This window comes from Saccopteryx bilineata, chromosome 3, assembly GCF_036850765.1.
Source record: "Saccopteryx bilineata isolate mSacBil1 chromosome 3, mSacBil1_pri_phased_curated, whole genome shotgun sequence".
Lineage (NCBI taxonomy): Eukaryota > Metazoa > Chordata > Mammalia > Chiroptera > Emballonuridae > Saccopteryx > Saccopteryx bilineata.
In genome coordinates, this window is record NC_089492.1 from 52,331,411 (window position 1) to 52,355,761 (window position 24,351).

General features: G+C 40.4%; 1 protein-coding gene across 2 annotated transcripts in view; it reads left to right on the forward strand.

Moving 5' to 3' along the window:
* Positions 1–24,351, forward strand: part of RGS20 (regulator of G protein signaling 20) — a 128,423-nt gene that overhangs the window by 8,681 nt on the left and 95,391 nt on the right. The window lies entirely within an intron of this gene.

Genomic DNA, 24,351 nt, shown 5'->3' on the forward strand with positions numbered 1-24,351 from the left:
GTAACTATATTTTTTATGTAAATAAAGACAATAATTCAAGAATACACATTATATTCCAAGGAAACTTAATGAAAATAAAACTAAACCTAGGAATATCTTCAGAGAATGTTCAAATTTCAAAAATTTAAATAATATTTCTATACATATCCAGAGAGAAAAAAATAAGAATACCTACCAGAGAACAAAAAAAACCATCACTTTATAATTCTCTGAAGCAGTAAATAGATTTAAAGCTGAAGAGCTCTGAAGACAAAATTTCATGTCCAGATGTATTCATAGCCAAGTGTCATTTATGTCTTAATGCAAGAGTAAGACATTTTAACATGTGCAAGGATTTTTTTTTCTTTGTATTTTTCTGAAATGAGAAGTAGGGAAGCAGAGAGACAGACTCCTGCATGTGCCCGACCAGAATCCACCTGGAAAGCCCTCTAGGGGGCGATGCTCTGCATCTGGGGTGTTGCTCCATTGTAACCAGAGCCATTCTAGTACCTGAAGTGGAGGCCATGGAGCCATCCTCAACACCCGGGCCAACTTTGCTTCAATGGAGCCTTGGCTGCAGGAGGGGAAGAGAGAGATAGAGAGAAAGGAGAAGGGGAAGGATAGAGAAGCAGATGGGTGCTTCTCCTGTGTGCCCTGGCCAGAAATTGAACCCAGGACTTACACACACTGGGCTGACGCTCTACCACTGAGCCAACCAGCCATGGCAAACATATACAAGGATATTAATAATACATGATACAACCAGACTTCCTACATTAGAAAATGAGGACTCAATATATAATAAGGAAGTCAATGTTGGGAAGGAAGTTTAAGTGGTAAATACTGAAACAGTTAATCAGATGACGATACTAGATGTAAAAAGTAAATGTAAAACATGACTATACTTTAAAAGTTTGTGATATTATTGTAAAAGGGGTGCCAGGAATGAGAGATGAGGCTTACAACTTCAGATTAAATTCACAGACACAGAGAAAAGAAGAAGAGAAACAATAGGTTCTATTCTTCATGTCAAGTAAAACCAATTTAGAAGAGTATTTTTTTTCTTTCTGTTATGGCTAGGATAGTTAATACAGGTATAAGAGTGCCTTTGAAGAAGGGTCAGGTAGGTGTTGGTTAAATAAAAAGCAATTTGCCTTACTTCAAAATTATTCCTGAAGAGAAAACCAAAGACTGTACAGGAAGTTATAATAATAGAAATACTAAGAAAACATCAAAGGAAAGTTGGGACAAGCAACACTGAACCCAATAGTTATAAAAAACAAACAGAGGCCCTGGCCGGTTGGCTCAGCGGTAGAGCGTCGGCCTGGCGTGCGGGGGACCCGGGTTCAATTCCGGCCAGGGCACATAGGAGAAGCGCCCATTTGCTTCTCCACCCCCACCCCCTCCTTCCTCTCTGTCTCTCTCTTCCCCTCCTGCAGCCAAGGCTCCATTGGAGCAGAGATGGCCCGGGCGCTGGGGATGGCTCCTTGGCCTCTGCCCCAGGCGCTAGAGTGGCTCTGGTCGCGGCAGAGCGACGCCCCGGAGGGGCAGAGCATCGCCCCCTGGTGCGCAGAGCCTCGCCCCTGGTGGGCGTGCCGGGTGGATCCTGGTCGGGCGCATGCGGGAGTCTGACTGTCTCTCCCCGTTTCCAGCTTCAGAAAAATAAAAATAAAATAAAATAAATAAATAAAAACACACAAATGGGTGTTAGATGAACAGAGGCCTGAAGAAGGAGTAAGCAGGTCTCCTGGAAAAGAGAGGTTTCAGATGAATCTGTGGCCTAGAGAAGAAAGAATAAAACTTAAGGGCCTGATAATGCTGTTTATGTATTAGAGCGGGTGGGCGGGGTGGGGAGGGTAGCCATGGAACAGAAAGGGTTTTCTTCTCCTTCAGCAGAGTAATCTATTTCAGGGAAGTTGTGGGCACATTTCACCTTCAGGAAGGGCCACGCAGCTTGGAATGCAGTGCTGAGGCTTGGGGAGCAGTGAAGGACAACATTCTGTGTACTGACTGGCTTCTGGGTTTCTGGGTGTAATAGCACAAGTGCAGGTGCCAGAAGGGTTAGCACTAAAGAAAGAGGAGGAGGTGGGAGGACATGAGGGGTAGGTAGCATGTGATAGCTGAGAAACTTGGTTACCAACACAAGGAGATACCCAGAAGATGTCTAGAAATAACTGAATAGACTCCAGGTAAGGAAGATGAGGGTCTGCCATGGTTGGTTGGAGCTCAAAGTATTTGTTTGTAACATGGCCCCATTTTATTAAACTGTTGGTAGATGAGGCCTGAGACCTGAGATGTATAATGCTATCATGATTGTCAAAAGAATATTTTGCTCAAATGGGACTGCAGTTGTGTTGCCAGAGAAAATGGTGTTCTTTCATGGGTTGCAGGGAAGGCATTCTACAGGACTCATATATGGAGGGAATTTGCAGTAAGGTTTATTTAGGTTTGAAATGGAAGGCTTCCCACAGGTTCCCAGTGTCTCATCACCATCCATCCTGTCATGGAAAAAAGTCCAATCTAGTCTTCATTAAGCCCAGTACAAAGATCGCTGTCCAGAAATTCTGTGCCATGGTTCAATTCATATCAAATCTTAGTCCAATTCAGGCACTGCTTATAGCCTACATTTGGGAGTACGCACCACTGCTGGCCAGCAGGTGGCTTCCAGCCCACACAGCGTGGCTGCTTCGAAAACCCAAGAACAAACAGGGTAAGCACATTTCCAGGCAGGAAGAGAGAAGCTCAGACTGGCTGTTAGGTCTGTGTTTATATTTTGGGCTGAGAAGGACTAGTTTTTCTTTAAACCAACTAATTAGCTCCTTAATCTTTCATGGGCTTGCATTGGTTCCTCCCACTATCCAATCAGATCCTTTCCTAAGCTAGACAGACAGACTTCTATGGCTCCCATCGTGGCTTTTACTGCATTTGCCTTAAAGTGGAAGCACAGAAGCACATCAAAGGATGGACAAATTGTACCCTGAGGAGACTGTTAATCTCCATAGCAGGCAAGGCTGTGATCCCCTAAGGTGTGTGAAACTAACTTCCTAGGAAATGCAATGCTGTAACTTCCTACTGGAACAGGCTTTCCAGTTTTATTCATCTTAATATTTGATTCCCTCTTTCCTAGTTTATTATGCTCAATGTCTGATTCACTCTGCTTCCTTCCTTTATTAATATTTAGCTAACTACCTACATTAACAGTTATGCTTTTACTAAAAGTCCCACAGAAGAAAGCAGAAGTATTTTAAGAAGAAATGACATGTCCTTCAACTTGTTTTAAATCCAGGGAAAGAAGGAAGGAAGTGGGAATGGGGGGGAGGTGTAAAATAATAAAGCAGAATTTGTAATATTTTGAGAATTGTTGAAATTGAGTGACAGATATGAGGATTTGTGGGTATATTTGTTCTGGGTTTTGGGGTTTTTTTGGAAATTAACATAACAAAAAGATTTTTTTTTAATCTTGAAGACCAGAGTTAAGATTTAACCTTTAAAATTAAAAACTAAAGAAACACAACTTTCCATATTCTATTTATACACCAGAGTGCTAGTTGCTAGTGTATGCTTCAGACATTGATTGGTTAGCACAGCTGATCTTTCAGAAAAAATCTTTTAAAATGGAAAACAAAAAAAGAAATCCTGTTTACAAGTCTAAAAAACAGGTTGTAAAAATCCTGGTTGGTATCAGTGTACTATTTTGGTGTTTTTATAAGTTTTATTGTTCTCAGATTTTAAGTTAATATTAAGAAAAAAATATATCTTAGTCTCATTTCCACTATTCAAAAGGTCTCATAAGATCATGTTGGTTTACCTGCAAAAGTCAAACCCGCCTTTACAGAACCATAAAATCATTGCAAACATCCTAGAAAATTTACTTTAAATTTTTGCCTTCTTGAAAGGTAAAAATGTAAGTGAACTTTACTGGGAACATTAGATAGTAAACTTAGATGTTCTACCAATTATTCCCATTCTGTTGGTAAAACCAATTCAGATTAGGCTTGTATAATTTTTGGGAATTTATTTTAGAAGCATCTGAACTATGGTTTTATAGTTACTACATTTAAAATGACTGGAGAAAAAGGAATTTTAAAATAAATCAAAAATGTTCAATGATAATAGTTTAAATCATGCAGAGACTATTAGAACGTATGCAGATATTCAAGAATGAAATCTAAATTGAGGACTATCTAAGTAATTTAACATCATAATGTAATCAAAAATGTTTTCCATAAAAATATAGTTTGCTTATATGATTTTCAATTCTCAACACTGAAAATTGTAAGGATTCATTTTCAAAGGATAGGCCATTCCAAAGACTTTTATTTGAAATAAGACTGAAAATGAACTAATATATTATAAGCATAATCTTCAAACATTTTTCTAACTGCCTGTTCAAATTTCATATGACAAGAAGATGAAAGGAAACAGAAGAAGTCAGGAGCCTGGCAGCGCAGAGACCTAAGCTCAGGAGTCTGTGGAAGGCGTTAGAAAGACAGCTCAGCAGCCACTGATTCCCATCATTGCAGCTCCATGCTCTCATTTCCCGGGCCCAGAAGAGAGAACTGGCCCAGTGTGGATCTGGTAATCTACTCTTTGCTCAGTCAGTCTTGACCATTCTGTAGGTTGTGAGACAGTCTTAAAGAGTTGTCCAGCACGTTTTGAACAACTGCAACTTTTTATGGACCTCCCAAAGCAGCCACGGTGCTCAAAGAGGAAGCCCTAATTTAGACGTTTCAGTTCTGGCATTTTTATATCAATCACTCACAAGCTGTATACAGACATGCCTAATTTTATTATGCTTTGCTTTATTTCACTGCACAGACAGTGCTTTTTTTTTTTTTTTTTTTTACAAATTAAACGTTTGTGGCTAATCTGTGTAAAGTAAGGGCTATTGGCACCATTTTTCCAACAGGCTCAGGTGATGGTATAAATAAAGTATTTATTAATTAATATAGTACATTGGGTTTTTTTTAAGACACAATGCTATTGTGCACTTAAGAGACCCCAGTATAATGTAAACCTAACTTTTATATGCACTAGGAAACCAAAAACTTCATGTGACTCATTTTATTGCCGTGATCTAAAACCAGACCCACAATAGCTCTGAGTTATGCCTGCAAACACATCTCAGAGATAAATACACACATGTCCTCTGTTTATTCCCTGTTTGGAAAAGCTTTGTGGATGGGCCCCACAGCAACTAAATTCTAGTCACAGACACTCTCCACCTCAGGGGACACAGATGGACTGTGAAGTTTTTGTGTGATTTTCTCTGCTTTCTTTTTTTTTTTTTAATTCATTTTAGAGAGGAGAGAGAAAGGGAGAGAGAGAGAGAGAGAGGGAGAGAGAGAGGAGAGAGAGAGAAGGTGGGGAGGAGCTGGAAGCATCAACTCCCATATGTGCCTTGACCAGGCAAGCCTAGGGTTTCAAACCGGCGACCTCAGCATATCCAGGTCGACGCTTTATCCACTGCGCCACCACAGGTCAGTTCTCTGCTTTCTTGAGTCAGGCCAGAGTGATAATCTAATACACCAGACACAGTGGATCATGAATATTTTTATCTATAATTCATTAGCAAAAGTTGCTTGAGGTTGTACAAAAATATTTGAGTAAAATAAGACCAAATGTAATGAATCAAACATTACTGGAAAGAAATGATCAAAGCATTTGGATTACCAATTTCACACATCTCCCAATTCTGTAATAAATCTGATCTCTCCAAATCCGTAAGTTGAATTTAGCTCCATTTACTTAAGACTTTCATCTGTGATCTTTTGCCCAGGAGTTCACATGTGTGGAAGAATATATTTTTTTAAAGTTTTCAATTAAAGAGAGAGCTTATTACCATCAGCACCTTAAAAGGAGGACATCCACTTAATTATATAAGCACTTCTGTTGCTGAGTTGAAAATGAGCAATGATCAGCAAATAAAAGCCAGGTCTTACTGCATTCTTTTTTGTTTTGTCTTTTTAAAAAATAGCTGCAAACTGCCTATTTTTAACAACTTAATACTGTCGTTAAGGTTTATAAGCTGCCCGTTTCCCAGAGCTGCAGTTTTAAAAAGAAAGCCAAACATGTTATACCATTTGTTAACGCCTGGAGAAGTTTAGGCCAATGATTGGGGCCAATCATTGTCCTTTGTGCATTTTTTATAACACTTGAGATAGGCAAGGTGAAGACAGTGTGGTTTACAAGGGACAGAAAGCAAAGAAAGTTCTCCTGGGCATCATGCTCATTAGCCTAGGCCAAGCAGAGATAAGAGAAGTCTTCCTCTCTCTCTCTCTCTTCCTCTCTTTCTCTCTCTTTCCCTCTCTCTATCTCCAACCCCTCACATTAACCCCTTTCCCAACTCCCCATACATACCCTAGGTACCTCATTCTCTTATTCTGGCCTAGTTTCTCCCATTAAGAAAAAAAATAAAGTTTGAATTTATTTGCACTTAGTTTTAAAAGAATTAATATATTGTTCCTCCCAAAATCTATAGAGAATGCTAATATTAGAACTAAAGTAATAAACTCCCAGTAGTGTAGTTTGGGACATATAAAGTTTGAGTAAGTGATAGGCCTGGTTTTGGGGGCTGTTTCTGGCCCCTTCTCAGAAACCACACTCAAGCCTGGTCCAAATCCCAGCCCCCATCTGGCACTGGCTTCTACTGCTGATCACTGAGAAGCTGCAGGACTTCAACGCCTCCTGTTTTTCCATGCAGTCTTAGCCAAAGGCCAGGTTATAACTCTACCCGTCTCATCTATGAGAAATGGGCTGGTTTTTAGATACATGAAATCATAAGGAAGAAGAAATCAGGAGAGCAGAGGGATCACTACTTTTTCAAATTCCATCTCACTGAGTCAAGGTTCAGAGCTCACAGCTCAGATGCAATAACCATTCTGAGGAGCCCCAAGAATGAGATGGGCTCTTTTTTCCTATGACTTTTTTAGAAGCAGGACTGAGGGAGTGAAAGAATGGTAAATGGTGACATCTAGTGGAAATTCAAGCACTATGAAATTTCAAAATGGTAAAGCTTGAGGCTCAGATGTAACTAACTGAAATCTGATTACTTGAAAACATCCTTTTTTTCCAACTGAAAAAATTCGGTAATGTGCATCATTTTGGTGTACACATGTACAAACTGTCCCAGGCAGTATGATGACATAAAGAGTAATGTCTTTGGAATGGCAAGTACCGCTTTTATAATTCAGGTCCAAGTTGGGTTTAATTCTGAGTTTAATTTTATTTATAAAATCAAGACAATACCAGTCACATATAATTTTATTAGTTTTTTTTTTAAATCAGATACTTTGAATTTAAAAAAAAAGAAGCCAATCAGCATCCATGGGTCCCAGCTCCCCATTCATCCTGCACTGCCATCCTACGGAATCCCTGGAAACTGTGTGCTTGGTTTGTAGCCAATTTACCCCACACTTGTTAACATAGTTATTTCCATCTGTAGACAGGACCTTACACCTACTTGGCACGTGGTCAGAGCCAGATAATATTGATTGGTCAGATGGTTAGTAGATAGAAATACATAGGCAGTGGCCAGGTAGCTCAGTTGGTTAGAAGATCATCTGGTATTTCCAAGGTTGAAGGTTCGATCCCCAGCCAGGGCAAATACAAGAAGCAACCAATAATGACATGAATAAGTAGAACAACAAATCGATATTCCTCTCTCTCTCTCTCTCTTTCTCTTCCTTCTTTTCTCTCTAAAGAACTCAATCAAAAATAATTTTTTAAAGAAATGCACTATAAATGGGATTCTAAGATGGCAATGGAGTAGGCAGACATTCCACCTGCCACCTCCCAGGACCAAATTGGATTACAACTAAATTTAACCCTTTGAGTAGTGAATTATTTTCATGCTCGCTGACCCCCAAGAATAAATTTTTTTTCAAAAAATGAAAAAAGTTCCAGTTACAGTTTTATTAACTTAAAATCATGTTTTTTTGATAAACAATTTATGGAAAGAAGAAGAATATATACATTTGCCTTTTCTTAATGTTGCCTTACACATTTTTAAAATAAATCAATCGTACTCTGGATGGTTAGGAGGCACAAGGATGTCCATGAACATTCGTACTACTCAATGGGTTAAGAATAATCACCTTTGCCTGACCTGTGGTGGCGCAGTGGATAAAGTGTCGACCTGGAAATGCTGAGGTCGCTGGTTCGAAACCCTGGGTTTGCCTGGTCAAGGCACATATGGGAGTTGATGCTTCCTGCTCCTCCCCCTTCTCTCTCTCTCTCTCTCTCTCTCTCTCTCTCTCTCTCTCCCTGTCTCTCTCCTTTCTAAAATGAATAAATAAAATAAAAATTAAAAAAAAAAAAAAAGAATAATCACCTTCAACAACCAACTCTGGACTAAATGAAGAGGAATCTCTAACTAACCAAGGATCACAGAAGAAGCAACACGGAGACTGGTAGGAAGGGCAGAGACACTGAAAGGGCTGCCCTGCTCCCAGGAGTGAGCAGTGGCTGAGAGTTCAGAGAGACTCTCATTGCGGGGAGGGTCACCTTGAGATGTGTGAGTCCTCACCCCCAGGCCTGGCACCCCAGCCTAGATCCCCAGAGGGGATCTAGAAGAGGCACCCACACAGCATTTGGTGGTGAGAACAGCCAGGTTTCTGTCTGCACTCTCCAAGAAGAGACGCAGGCTCCATCTTAAAGGGCCCAAACAGAAAATCTTGTTCACAGCCTCTTATCCAGGGGTACAGTAATGGGAGAGCTGAGAGGACTACAGTTGCGTGAGAAGAGTGTAAAGTTGGAGGCCCAAGGAGAGTCACTGAGAGGGACAGCCACCGCAATCCCTGTGCTGAATCATTCTCCAAAACTGCAGTAACCATCTTTCTTGGGTGGAGCAGTCCCTTCTGAGTGGCATTAGCCTGGGGAGTCTCTCTTGCCCCAGTCATGGCGATGGGTCATTCTGAGAGGCTAGGAAGCAGGGGACATGTCACTGACTCAGTTTTCTGGTGTTGAGGCCAAAGTTTCCCCCACACACTTCTGAGTCTAGGACTGGTAATTCTGCCTCATGGGAGACTCAGTAGAAACTGTCTGTGGAGTGCAGGCAGACCACACCTCTAGGTCTCAGAGGACACACCCTATTGAGGTCTGTGAAAAAAGTCTGGACAGACTAACAGCTGGGGCTGCAAAGCAGAGACACGCCCACCACCTTTCCTAACCCCTGAATTGCTGCAGGCTCTAGATTCTACCAGAGGTTTTTTCAGTGTCCAAACACAACAAAAGCAGGCAGACAGAGGCTGCAGGAGGTGAGACTCAGGGAAACTTAGCCTTTTAAGTGGACCTCTCCCCAGACCCAGTATGAATGAAAGCCAGCCTAGGTGTGCAGCTTGGTATTTCCATGAGCACATGATCCCAGCAGAAGCAGCCACAAACTCTGGATTGCTTGTAGCTCCAAGAAGGTTGCTGAGGGCCAGTCACGGGTAGTGTCTCCCACTGGTCTGTGCCAGGTTCCTGCCAGGGAGGCCCATGGCTGGCACATTCCATGGCCAGCTGTGGAGAGCATCGGTTCAGGACCTAACAATCCTTACTAGAATGGTAGCCTATGGAAGGGCTCCTCACACCTGGCCCACTTGAAGTGAGTCCCACACTCTATGATTAGCACTGGCACAATAGCTCCTGTGCATTAAATAGGTTGGAGCTTCACAGTCAGCTAGCCTGGGTGCTGGATATCCTGCCCTCTGGGGCTAGATCCCATAGGGGGAAAGGAGAGAGGCTTGTAGCATGGACAGTTAAAGTGTGGGTCCCTGTGAGTCCATTGTTGGATCTGGTAGAGAGGTTAGCCACATTCTCAGGAGGCACAGTCAGTCCCAGAAGAGAACTCTCTGTCTTCCTCCCTGAGATGAGAGTCTCACCAGCTGTAAGAACTTTTGCAGAGGGAACTTTCAGCCACACTCAATCTGAACCTGCTGCTAACCTTGTCAGGTAGAAATAAAATTTGAGTATCCAGCAGTGGCTGAAGGATTAGGCTCTGGAGTATGGGCCACATTACCTGTCTTGAGCTCCTTACCAAAAGACCCTGAAATAGGAGGTACCACTAACATTGTATTCCCAACCTCAGCTGCCCTAACTCAACAAGTTTGCTACATATAGAGGAGTTCATTGGGTGAAGCCAGTCTGAGCCCACACTGCAGTCTTTCTACAGAAGACTGTGGGAAGACCAGGCAGCAGCAAGAGGAAGTGGAACAGCTGAAAAGTGGAGGCAAATCTTATGGAGCTTGGGGCTCTTATGGAGCTGCTGTCATCCCTAAGCAGGAGGAAACTGATATTTCACACAGGTTGGCCCCTCCCACACTACCCAGGTACAAAAAAAAACGCAGACAAAAAGAGCAATAGCAGCAGACAGGTAGCCCACAGTGGGTTACAAACAACAGCTGACACCAACCCAAAAAAATCTAGAAGAAAACAATTGGTAGTGGATGGCAGACAGTATTAACCCTCGACTCAGCTAACTACACAAGCAGCACACCTAAAGGAGGATACTAGGAGGCACCAGACACTGCAGAGAATAAATACACCCAACAGGACAGACATTGCATAGTGTGTGATATACATGATCATGGTTGACCCTTAGAGCCAAACAGCCTGAAGGAACAACTGTACTCACAAAAGGACCAACTGCATTCAATACTCATATACAACAAAAGGGAAAATAGTATCCTCAAGAAGCATTCCCAGAACAAGGAAAACAGATGGCCTGGTGGTCAGTACCACTGAGCCCTTCTTTCTGATAAAGAGCCACAAAATTTTCAAAGTTAGACAGCACTACCTAATGCACAGACAAAATGGGCAGACAAAGAGCCCTGGCCGGTTGGCTCAGTGGTAGAGCATCGGCCTGGCATGCAGAAGTCCTGGATTCGATTCCCAGCCAAGGCACACAGGAGAGGCGCCCATCTGCTTCTCCACCCCTCCCCCTCTCCTTCTTCTCTGTCTCTCTCTTCCCCTCCCGCAGCTGAGGCTCCATTGGAGCAAAAGATGGCCTGGGCACTGGGGATAACTCCTTGGCCTCTGCCCCAGGCACTAGAGTGGCTCTGGTTGTGACAGAGCGACGCCCTGGATGGTCAGAGCATCGCCCCCTGGTGGGTGTGCCGGGTGGATCCCGGTCAGGCGCATGTGGAAGTCTGTCTGACTGCCTTCCCATTTCCAGCTTCAGAAAAATACAAAAAATAAAATAAAAATGAGCAGACAAAGAAATGTGACCCAAATGAATCAACAAGAAAAATCCCCAGAAAAAGAACTAAGTGAAATGGGACCAACCAAACTACCAGATGCAGAGTTTGAAATAATGATTTTTAGGATACCCAAGGATCTTAGAGCAACAATGGTTGGACATAATGAGCACCTAAATAAAGAGATAGCAAGCATCAAAAAGGACATTAAAATTATAAAAAATAACCAGTCAGAAATGACAAATACAATATCAGAAATGAAGACTGCACTAGAAGGAATCAATAGCAGACTGGATGAAGCAGAGGATTGAATCAGTGATTTAGAAGAGAAGGTAAACAAACACAGAAGTAGAGCAACAAAACCAAAGGAGACTCAAAAGACTAAGGAAACTCTCAGAATCCTCTGTGACAACATGAAGAGAAACAACATCCACATCATAATGGTTCTTGAAGGAGAAGAGAACAAAGAAGGGATACAGAATCTGTTTGAAGAAATCATAGCTGAAGATTTCCCTAAATTGATGAAGGAAAAAGTCACAAAAAGATCAAGAAGCACAGAGAGACCCATTTAAGAGGAGCCCTATGAAGTCTACACTAAGACACATCGTAATTAAAATGCCAATGTTAAGAGACAAAGAAAGAATACTAAAAGCTGCAAGAGAAAAGCAGTTAATTACCTACAAAAGAGCCCCCATTGAATGACATCTGACTTCTCAACAGAAACAATTGAGGCCAGAACGGATTGGCAAGAAATATTCAAAGGAATGCAAGAACCTACAACCAAGACTACTTTATCCAGCAAGGCATCATTTAAAATTGAAGGAGAAATAAAAAGCTTCCCAGACAAAAAAAAAAACAAAACTCAAGGAATTCATTAAAACCTAATCAGTACTGCAAGAAATATTAAGGGGCCTTCTGTGAAAAGATGAAAGGGAAAAAAAAAATCGGGATGAAGAGATTGTAGACGTAAAGAATAAAATGGTAATAAGTACATATCAATAATAACCTTGAATGTAAATCCATTAAATACTCCAATAAAAAGACATAGGGTAGCTGCATGGTTAAGAAAACAGGATTCATACATATGCTATCTATAAGAGACCTACCTCAGAAAAAAAGATACACATAGACTCAAAGTGAAGGGATTAAAAAAAGTATTTTATGCAAATGGAAATGAAAAAAAAATGTTGGGGTAGCAAGACTTATATCTGTCAAATTAGCCTTTAAAACAAAGGATATAGTAAGGAATAAAGAAGGTCACTACACAATGATAAAATGAGTAACCCAAAAGGAGGATATAACTATTGTAAGTATTTATGCACCTAATATAAGAGTACCTAAATATATAAAGCAGATTTTAATGGACATAAATGGCAAGATTGACAGCAATACTATAATGGTAGGGGATTGTAATATCTCACTAACATCAATGGATAGATCCTCCAGACAGAAAATGAACAAAGAAACAGCAGCTTTAAATGACTCACTAGATCAACTGGATTTAGTAGATATCTTCAGAACATTTCACCCAATGCAGCAGAATATACATTCTTTTCAAGTGCTCATGGTACATTCTCTAGGATAGATCACATGCTAGGACACAAAATGAGTCTCAATAAATTTAAAAAGATTGAAATCATATCAAGCATGTTCTCTGATCACAATGGCATAAAACTAGAAATCAACTAAAATAGAACAACTGAAAAACACTCAAACACTTGGAGGCTAAATAGCATGTTATTAAATAACAAATGGGTTAACAACAAGATCAAGGAAGAAATAAAAAATTTCCTTGAAACAAATTACAAGGAAGATACAACAACTCAAAATATATGGGGCACAGCAAAAGCAGTCCTGAGAGGAAAGTTCATAGCATTACAGGCATACCTTAAGAAGCAAGGAAAAGGTCAGATAAACAACTTAACCCTGCATCTAAAAGGACTAGAAGGAAAACAACAAATAAAGCCAGAGGAAGTAAAAGAAAGAAAATAATAATGACCAGAGGGAAAATAAATGACATAGAGGCTAAAAAAATAAAAAAGATTGATGAAACCAAGAGATGGTTCTCTGAAAAGGTAAAAAGATTGATGAACCTTTAACCAGATTCATCAAGAAAAAAGAGAGATGACTCAAATAAATAAAATTAGAAATAAAAGTGGAGAAGTAACAACTGACACTACAGAAATACCAAGGATTGTAACAAAATACTATGAAGATCTATATGTCAAAAAATTGGACAACCTAGGTGAAATGGATGAATTCCTAAAACATACAATCTTCCAAAACTCAATCTGAAAGAATCAGAAAACCTAAACAGACTGATTACAACAAATGAAATTGAAAAAATTATCAAAAACCTTCCAGCAAACAAGCGAATTCTACCAAACATTCAAAGAAGAACTAATACCTATCTTTCTAAAGCTATTTCAAAAAATTTAAGAGGAGGGAAGACTTCCAAGCTCCTTTTATGAGGCAAGCATAATTCTCATTCCAAAACCAGGTAAAAACACTACAAAGAAAAAAGTATAATCCAATATCCCTGATGAACATAGATGGTAAAATTCTTAATATATTAGCAAACTGAATCCAGCAATACATTAAAAAATATCATACATCATGATCAAATAGGATTTATTCTAGGAAGGCAAAGCTGGTACATTCACAAACCAATAAATGTGATTCATCACATAAACAAAAGGAAGGATAAAAATCAGATGATAATATCAATAGATGCAGAAAAAGCATGTGATAAAATCAATCATTCATTTATTATCACAATCTCAGAAAAGTGGGAATACAGGAAGCATACTGTATTTCTCTATGTATAAGATGCACCTTAATTTTGGGGCCTGAAATTTGAAAATGAATGTATTACATAAAGTTATTGAATTCAAGTTTTATTCATCATAAAATTCATACAACTCCTCATCACTGTCAAAACTCCCATCCATTAGCTTGTCCTCATGTGTGTCTGATGAAGAATCACTGTTTTTATATCATTATATTGCCTTGTCCTCAGTTCCATCTATGGCATTTGAAATGCCACAACCACTGTTTAAGATGTACCTAGTTTTTAGACCCCAAAATTTTTGGAAAGGGTGCATCTTATACATGGGGAAATATGTATCCCAACATAATAAAGGCCATCTATGATAAACCCACAGCCAACAATGGGCAAAAATTAAGAGTAATCCCCTTAAAATCAGGAATAAGGCACAGGTGCTCCCTTTCACCACTCTTATTCAACATAGTCTGGAAGTTTGAGCCATAGCATCAGATTAGAAGAAGAAATAAAAGGCATACAAATTGGAAAAGAAGAAGTAAAACTATAATTATTTGCTGATGACATGATACTATACATAGAAAACCCTAAAGTCTCAGTCAAAAAAACTACTAGACCTATAAATGAATTTGGCAAGATGGCAGGGTATAAAATCAATATTCATAAATCAGTGGCATTGATATATACCAACAATAAACTGTCTGAAAGAGAAATTAAGGAAACAATCCCCTTCACTATTGCAATAACAAAAAAATTAAGTACCTAGGAGTAAATTTAACCAAGGAGGTAAAAGACTTGTACTCAGAAAATTATAAGACATTGGAAAAAGAAATCAAGGAAGATACAAACAAGTGGAAGCATATACCGTGTTCATGGATAGGAAGAATAAACATCATTAAAATGTCTATATACCCAAAACAATCTATAAATTCAATGCAATTCCTATTGAAATACTAATGGCATACTACAAAGATATAGAACAAAAATCCCCAAAATTTATATGGAACCAAAAAAGAACATGAATAGCCTCAGCAATTTTGAAAATGAACAATAAAGTAGGAGGTATCACACTTCCTGATATCAAGTTATACTACAAAGCCATAGTAATCAATATACTTGGTACTAGCAAAAGAACAGGCAAACAGATCAATGGATCAATGGAACAGAACAGAGAACCCAGAAATAAACCCACACTTTTTTGGTCAAATGATATTTGACAAAGGAGATAAGAGCATACAATGGAGTAAAGACAGTCTCTTTAATAAATAGTGTTGGGAAAATTGGACAGGTACATGCAAAATATGAAACTAGACCACCAACTTAGACCATCCACAAAAATTAACTAAAAGTGAATAAAAGACTTAAATGTAAGTCGTGAAACCATAAACATTTTGAAAGAAAACATAGGCAGTAAACTCTCTGATATCTCTTGTAGAAGTATTTTTACCAATTTATATCCACAGGCAAGTGAAATAAAGGACAAGATAAACAAATGAAACTATATCAAACTAAAAAACTTGCACAGCAAAAGACACCATGAACAAAATAAAAAGACAACCCACACAATGGGAGAACATATTCACCAATACGTTTGATAAGAGGTTAATAAGCAAAATTTATAAAAAAGAACTTCTAAAACTCAACACCAAAAAGGTAAACAATTTAATTTAAAAATGGGCAAAAGAACTGAGTAGACACTTCTCCAAAGAGGACATACAGATGGCCAAGAGGCATATTAAAAAAATGTTCAGAGGACAATCTGACTTTGGGTGATGGGTATGCAACATAATTGAATGACAAGATAACCTGGACATGTTATCTTTATCTTTGAATATATGTATCCTGATTTATTGATGTCACCCCATTAAAAAAAATAAAATTATTAAAAAAAATGTTCAGTGTCACTAATCATCAGAGAAATGCAAATTACAACCACAATGAGACCATCTCACATCTGTTAGAATGGCGCTCATTAAGAAATCAAAACACCGTAAGGGCTGATGACGATATGGAGAAAAGGGAACCCTCCTGTACTGCAGGTGGGAATGCAGACTTGTGCAGCCACTGTGAAGAACAGTATGGCATTTCCTCAAAAAAATAAAAAATGAAACAGCCTTTTGATCCACCTATCTCACTTTTATGAATATATCCTAAGAATACAAAATTACTGATTCAGAAGAAGATATGCACCCCCATATTTACTACAGCATTGTTTACAATAGCCAAGATCTGGAAATAGCCAAAGTGTCCATCAGTGGACGAGTGGATTAAAAAGCTGTGGTACATATACACAATGGAATACTACACGACTGTAAAAAAGAAGGAAATCTTACCTTTTGTAACAGCATGGATGGACCTGGAGATTATTATGCTAAGTGAAATAAGCCAGGCAGGGAAAGACAAATATATGATCTCACTTATATGTGGAATCTAATGAACAAAGTGAACTGGGGAACAAAACACAGGCAGAGGCAGGGTCACAGGGACCAGAGAGACAGCTGTCAGAGGTAAGGGGGATGAGGGGATGGGATCAGAGAAGGTAAAGGGATTAGTGAAATTATTATATATATACATAACAGATACAGATAACAGGACAGCAAATCCCAGAGAAAAGGGGGTGGGATTTAGGGGGAGGGGGACAAATGGGGTGGAATGAGGGACACAGGGAGGGGTGGGGGCTGAGGGTGTTATATTGAGTGGGACACTTGAATCCATGTTAACACAATAAATTAAAATTAATAAAAACTTTTAAAATGCATTATTTCCCTGCTTTATTCCTGCCATGTGCTGAAACCTTAACGATATTACGTTTTCTCTTGACCTCTTTAAGCTAAAGTTATTGTTAAAATCTTTCTTTAGCCAAATGTCTCTTGTGCCTTGAAAGAAGTTAATGACGATTATGAATCCTGAATGTCCCCAAAATGTGTCATTTCAAGGCAGTACCAAACTCCAGCTTCCTCAAGAAAAACATCCCTTTTAAAATGCCAAGCAAAGCAACCTAATTCAGTTGAGTCCAACTCAAAGAAATCAATGACTGCTAACAAGCTTTCTTAGCAGCCAGGCCAGAGAAGAAGGCTTTAGAATAACAGGACCCCCCCCCCCCCCCCCCCCGCACAGCCTAAGTGAAGCTCACAAAAAGCCCAATTTTAGGAGAAACCACTAGAAAAGCTACAAAGTCCATATAGCCTTCCTGAATCCTGTCACAAATTGTCCACTTTAGATCGAACAAAGTCTTCCCTTGTTCTTGCCATCCTGTTTGTTTAGTTTTGTGCTCCACCAGTGTGTAATTGGTAGATACAGCCCAGGGCTTATGGTAACAAATGCAGTTCAGGCTCTTTAAGAAATGCCTACCTATGTTGCCTTTTGTATCAGGCCTTCTGTCAGCACCCATGATAACAAACCCCATTCCTGTGAGGCTTGCACATGGAATTGTTGCATTTTTTATTCTATAGTTTCTTATCTACTGGAATTTAAGAAGAGATACAGTGTTTAAAATCTTGTCTTTTTAAAAACCTTTTTATTATGAAAAATGTCAAACATACATAAAAATGGAGAAAAATAGCATAAAACCCCCTATGTACCTATTACCCAGCTTCAATAATGATCAACTCCAGATCATGATCTTTCTAAGTTCACTGATATAACAAAAATTGAGTACACATTGTGTCCCAGTATTGCATCACGTTTGGAGACAGAGATCTGAATAAGGCAGTCACAGCGCTTAAGAGTCTAATGGGGAGTCAGACATCACAATACAATACAGGAAGTGGTATAAGAGAAAACAGACAGGCAGCTAATCCAACATAAGAAAGTTTCCTGAAGGAAATGACATCTAAACTGAGATTTGAGAGCTAAGTAAGAGATTGCCCCAGGAAAGACGATTGGAAAAAGAGCATGATTTGGGCAGAGGGAGCAGTTTTAAACAAAGTGCCTTGAATGATAATGAACTAGGGGATTTTAGGAACTGAAGAAATCTTAACATGGTTGGAGCTTTCAGTACAAAGTAATAGTGTGAAATGTGGGAAAGTAAACAGCGTGCAGATCAACAACAAGAAAAAAGTCTCTAAATCCTGTAGAGAAATATGGAGCCAATTCACAGTTAGAAGAAGGAAAGTAACATGTTCATATCTGCCTTTTAGGAAGATCACTCCATTTGCAGCATTAAAGTGAATGTGGTTGCTGGGTAGACTCAAGACAGAAACTGTTTAAGGAGGCTGTAATTTAATTAAGAGAGTTGGGGAAGTCACCACGGGGATGTTGCTAAGTGCATGCTTGGGGAGGCAGGCTGTCTCTGGAGCTTCTGCTCAGCTTCTCTGCTTTAAGGTAGGGCAAAGGATTAGTGTATGTATATGGGTATGTCCCAAGAGAAGGCAATGGAGAGTGATTGTGTTAGAGAACGGGCACCATACTGAACCCAGAATTCAGCTCTGTTAGGAACCCTCCATCTTCATTAAATTCATTTGTACAGAAAAAGAAACTGCAGCCTAGGCAAGTGTAGACTTATCCAGAATCACAAGGGAAACTGATAGGGCCTCCATCTCCTGACACTGCCAACCCTTTTCCATCTATGGCTTTTCAACTACTCTGTGTTTTTGCCCAAGCTCTTCCTTCATTTCACTGGGCATTGTAGAACAATAGAGCCCAGGGAGAAAGTAGGATTCAAACAACTTCAGTGTTGGAACCTTATACGTGTATACAACTTAATAAATAGAAGATTTGATTATTCTAAATAGTTTCAACCCCTGCCTTTCTCATGCTTGCTGTTTTCAAGCTTGCATATGTTTCTATCAGCTCTTAGGATTTTAATAAAAGAGTTTTTCACTTCTCATAGTTACTGACATCAATCTTTGAAAAACCTATGGATGAAATATTACAATATGAAGCCTTGCTGACTTGTATCTCTCCTTAAGAGAAATTGTTTTGGGTTTTTTTTTGTTTGTTTTTGGTATTTTTCTGAAGTGAGAAAAGCGGGGAGGCAGAGAGACAGACTCCCGTATATACGCCTGACCGGGATCCACCCGAAATGCCTACCAGGGGGCGATGCTTTGCCCATCTGGGCCATTGCTCCATTGCAACTGGAGACTTTCTAACGCCTGAGGTGGAGGCCATGGAGTCATCTTCAGCACCTGGGCCAACTTTGCTCCAGTGGAGCTTTGGCTGCGGGAAAAGAAGAGAGAGATAGAGAGAAAGGAGAGGAGGAAGGGTGGAGAAGCAGATGGGTGCTTCTCCTGTGTGCCCTGGCCAAAAATCAAATCCAGGACTTACACATACCAGCCCGACACTCTATCACTGAGCCAACTGGCCAGGGCCAAGAGAAACTGTTTATGAAGTGAGAAATAGATGTAGCTAACAATCGGATTGGACCAGGAATGTCAATCATTTTGCAGCTTTACTGCACTAAGGTTACAATATTTCTTGAAAGAAAGAAATAATAAGTAGAAATTCAGCAATTAGAGTTCAGCTACATTGTATTTCATTTCAAAATACAGTAGCAATATTCTGGAATCCATGGATTTAATTCACCAAAAGTATCTGACATTATGGGGTAGATTCTACTAAAGCCTTCATTTTGGTGTGTGTTTTTTACTCTCTAAAAGGTCAGGGGTTTCTATGATTAATAATGCTCTGGTAGTGCCTAAAATACTATTCCTTAGTTTTATTTAGGTAAATTGAGTTTTTATAGAAACTATAGCATCCTTTTAGGGCCTCAGAGCACTAACCAGTTTATTAAGGAAAATGGGAATTCTCAGCTATGTGATTAACGGACCCAATACCTATATAGTTGAAGTCAGCAATTCAGTCTCCAGTGGAGGTTTGGAAGCATAAGTAGTCATAAAATTCTCATTGCTTGCTGAATATGAGAAATTGAAAGTTTGGTCTAAAAGACCATATGGTTAAACAAAACCTAGACATGGTGCTTATTGACAGTTACAAACTAACATAGGCATTAGGGGAATGAGTCAACAATACCATTAGCTACTACTGTATTTCTGCACCAGTAAATAATGACTGTGTCTTTCGGATGTGGTGTCATGAAGCATAACAGTCAGGAGGCATAGGTTGGTGGCCATTTCCTAGCAGAAATCATCTAACTTCATTGGTTTGCAGTTTCCTTATTAAAAGTTGGGGGGAGGCAAGGAGCAATAATTAGTGAAATAACTAACACACACAAGGACACTTTATAACTGTACATCAAAGTAAAAAATGCCAATTTTTTATGATAAAGATAAATGTGTAAAATACAGTGGGGATTTTGTAATGTTACTGCCTACTATATCCTAGGAATAGATTGTTTGGTAAACAGATACATAAACTCTTTATTGAAAATCTTCATGATAAGAAAATATGGTAGTTTGGACACATGCAATTTTTGTGGAGCTGTAGATGCCAGAAAAATATCATTGAAACTTCAAAAATGACTTTTAACCTTTTTTTTCAATTTTCTGATACTTTATGCAGAAAGTATTTCGTCACAGGACTAAAACACAGAAACTCCAACTGAGTTTCCAACCTGCTGGCTTGGCCTACAGATTTCAGACTTGCCAGCCTTCACACATATCCTATTGGTTCTAATTCTCTGGAGAACATAAAATTTACCATTTTAACCATTTTTAAGTGCATAACTCAGTAGCATTAAATACATTTACAAGGTAGTGTAACCATCACCACCATCTATTTCCAGAACTTTTTCATCAATCCAAACATTCTACATCCAATAAACAGTAACTCCCCATTATCCTCCCCACCCCTAGCCCTGGTAACTATTTTCTACTTGTATGAATTTGCTTAATTTATGTACCTCATATAAATAGAATCATTACAATATTTGTCCTTTCATGTCTGGCTTTCTTCACTTAATGTAATGTTTTCAAGTTTCATCCATATTATAGCATATATCAGAATTCCATTCCTTTTTATGGCTAAATAATATTTGAGTTTGTTGGTTAATTCATTTATCCAACAAATAATTATTAAACATTTTGTTAAGGGCCAAACACTCTTCTAAGCACCATTGATATAGCAATGAACAAAATCATACAAATAAACAAGTGGATATATTGTATGTCTATGTCAATAGTACTATTGTATGTCAATAAGTACTATGGAAAACCAATATTGTAGAGATAGCTGTATAGGAAAAGGAGATCTTAAAGGTGAGGTGGGACAATTCACATAGTGCCTTGAGTGCTATTGAAAAGACTTTGGATTTTACTCTGAAACAAGAAGCTAATAAAAAGTTTGAAGTTACAGAGTGACATCATCTCATCTACATTTTGAAGAATAACTCTAGCTTCAGTATTTAGACTATACTATAAGGGAGAATGAAGCAAAGGAGAAGAAGAAATACCAGTTATGGGGCTATTCCAATAGTCCAGGTGAAATATAAAACCAATAGACTATATGTGAAGGCTGGCAAGTCTGAACTCTGTAGGGCAAGCCAGCAAGTTGGAAATTCAGTTGGAGTTTCCATGTTTCAGTCTTGTGGCCAAATACCTTATAGGGAAGCATCTATTTCATGCCTCTTTCTAGCTTCTGGTGTTGCTGGCAATCTTGGCACCCCTTGGTCTGTAGATGTATCACTCTGACCTTTGCCTTTACCTTCACATGGCATTTATTTACATGCCTGTGTTTAAATTTCCCCTTTTTATGAGGACACCAGTGATACTAGATTGGAGGCCCACTCAAATCCATAAAGGGTGTTTCCTTTACAAAATAATTCTTTTAGGGATAAATGAAACTTTTCTATTTGCCTTTCAAGGAGTAAAAAGTTGTTTATGTTGATTTGGGGCATTGTAATCTTCTCTGCATGGTTCAATAGCCAACATGATTAATTAGGGAAGAGGATATTCCATCAGAATAAAGTATTCCCTAAATCATCTGATCCCTAAGGAACGGTGCTTTCAGGAACACAGATCTCAAGATCATTACATCTTGTGGCTAATATCTTTGGAACCTTCAGACTGTCATCTAGAATCTGGAGGCCTAGAAGAAAGTACTCTCTGGAGTAATCAGCACCGCGGGCAGCTGAAGGTTTTTCCACGGCTGTTTTCTCAGGTCGAATTTTGTGGCTACATCGACACTGCATAGCTTTGCCCTTACCAGAAAGGTAAAAAAAAGTAAATGGATTTTAGCACCCTCCACTATCATGCTTCACACCCCCACAAATTAGAGCCAGAATTGGAGAAAGCTACTGATCCGGAGGGAAAAGATCAATCTAGGGAAGGGTGAAAAGGGAATGTTTTCAGAAGAGCAAAGGAGCTTGGACTTTGGGAGCTGGGACTGAGTCTAGGACTTTAATTTTGCCTGAACATTTTCTCTATTTCCTTCACAAGCGTCTCTGTCTTGAAGCACAGGACCGAAGCAAAATGCCTAATGAAGCATGCCCCGGGCAGGGGCGTGAGAACGTCTTGGAAAGAAGGACTGGTGCAAGAGGAGACATAAGAGTCAGATTACAGGTTCACACATTCTCACAACACTACTTGGAAACAGAGCTGAAGACTCAAGTCTTGGACCCACGAAAGTCCCATGAAGGTTTCATGGAGTAGGGCGTGCATCGCCGAAGTGTGCCTGCCGTTCACTTTCAGAGTCTCGCTGTGTTAAAGCTCTTGCGTGAAAACTGGTCGGGAAGGTCCTGAGTGGGCTTAGTCAAGCTCTGGGTCTCTGGGTACTGGGCCGGTCCTCTCAATCTTCTTATGCATGAAGTCCAGGCCAGGATGCCCACGTCACTGAGGTTCCTGTGGCTGGGTGGCATCGCGCTGGAGGGACACAGCCCGCTGACCCCCAATCTGCGCCGGTGCTCAAGGTGTAGCGGAGACCCAGACGGGTCCAGCCACCCGAGGCAGCCGAGCTCGCTGGGCGTAGGCTGAGCCCCCACCCCAAACCCCAGGCGAAGCGGCGCGTCCCCTGTCCTCCTCTCCAGGCCGCACGAAAGCTGGGCGTCAAGGCCGGCTCGGAGCTTTTTCTAAATGGTTCATGCTTCACCTCGAGAGAGCTGTTGGCGCTTCTCCAGGAGCCTCCGGAGCTCCCAGCTCCAACCGCTAAAATAACCGTGCCGTGCCAAGAAACGGGGGATGGGACGAGAAGAGTGAAAATCCTAAGAGAACGACTTCATTCTCCAGGAAAAAGTAATGAGGGGAAATGAAATTGTGAACTTACTCGGAAATGCAAACCAAGCTTCGATCTCTCCCGGGTGCGTGCAAACGACTGAAAGGGAAATTAGCGCGCGAGGCAGCTGCCCAGGAAGGGCCTCATGAATGAGAATGGGTTGCTAGGTTTCCTCCCTTCCTCTTGACAGTCGCTCCCCAGAAGTCTTCCACCGCAGAAAGAAAATACGGCCAGGGTGCGGGGCGGAGGGGAGCTATCGACTGCAAGGTGGTGGAGCCGCGCCAGGCCCGCCAGACCTCCGGCGGCCTCGCCGCCTTCAGAACCCTGGAGAGCGGCCGCAGAGCCCGAGACCCTCCCGCGCGCTTCGCCCCCTCGCGCTCGCCCTCAGCCGTCCTGTCACTTACTCGCTGCTTCCCGCCTCCGCCTTCATTCTCCTTGGCAACGACCACTCTCGCTTTTCACACTCAGATTAAAGTGTCCTTTTGTTTTACTTGAAGTTGTCTGGATTGGCTGAGTTAGGTTCCGGTTGGAAACTTCACTAATGTTAGCGGACCAAGACGCCCAAAGAGCTTCCCAAAAAATGAGAGCCTGAACAAGGCAGACTCTGACTTTTAAAAGCCGCTGAATTCAATTCTTTTACTTTGTAAACGAACTAGATAATCTCAAAAAAAAAAATTAAGAAACTTTTTCAAAGTTAGTCGCCAAACCTGAGTTTAGGACCTTGGATTTTTAACTTCTAAATTAATGCTTCTCTCTGCTTCCAAGAGAAAAAGAAAAAGGAAAAGTAAGAATTTTTCCTTCAGCTTGGCCGCTCAGGTCTCCTAAACAACAAATGGAAGGTGGAAAGGCCTGTGTTCCCGAGAATAGGATGGGCACAGGGAGTGCAGAAAGAGGGCCCATAGACGCTAAGGGTCCCAGCGCACTTCTGATCTTCCATCCCGTCGACCTCACCAGCGCAACCAAAGGCGGTCCAGCCAGGCTTTAGTCCTCCCAGCCTGAGGTGGGTCTGGGCTCGCTCAGTCATCTTCCACTATCCAAGTCTCCCAGCCACCTATCCAAGTGGAAACAGGTAACCCGGTCCACCTTCTGTGCCTCTGGCAGGTAGAACCCTAGACATTTTGGGAGGTGGTACAGGACAGAGAGGATGAGAGATAGGAGAAAAAGAACAGAGTTGTCAGAGTGAACTAGGAGATTTTCATTCAAATTCTAAGGAATCAAGAATATGCACACAGGCTCTTCTATACACTGCACTTCACTTTTACCCGTAGGCACTAATCTCCTAAGAATGTTAATATTCAGATTCTGATG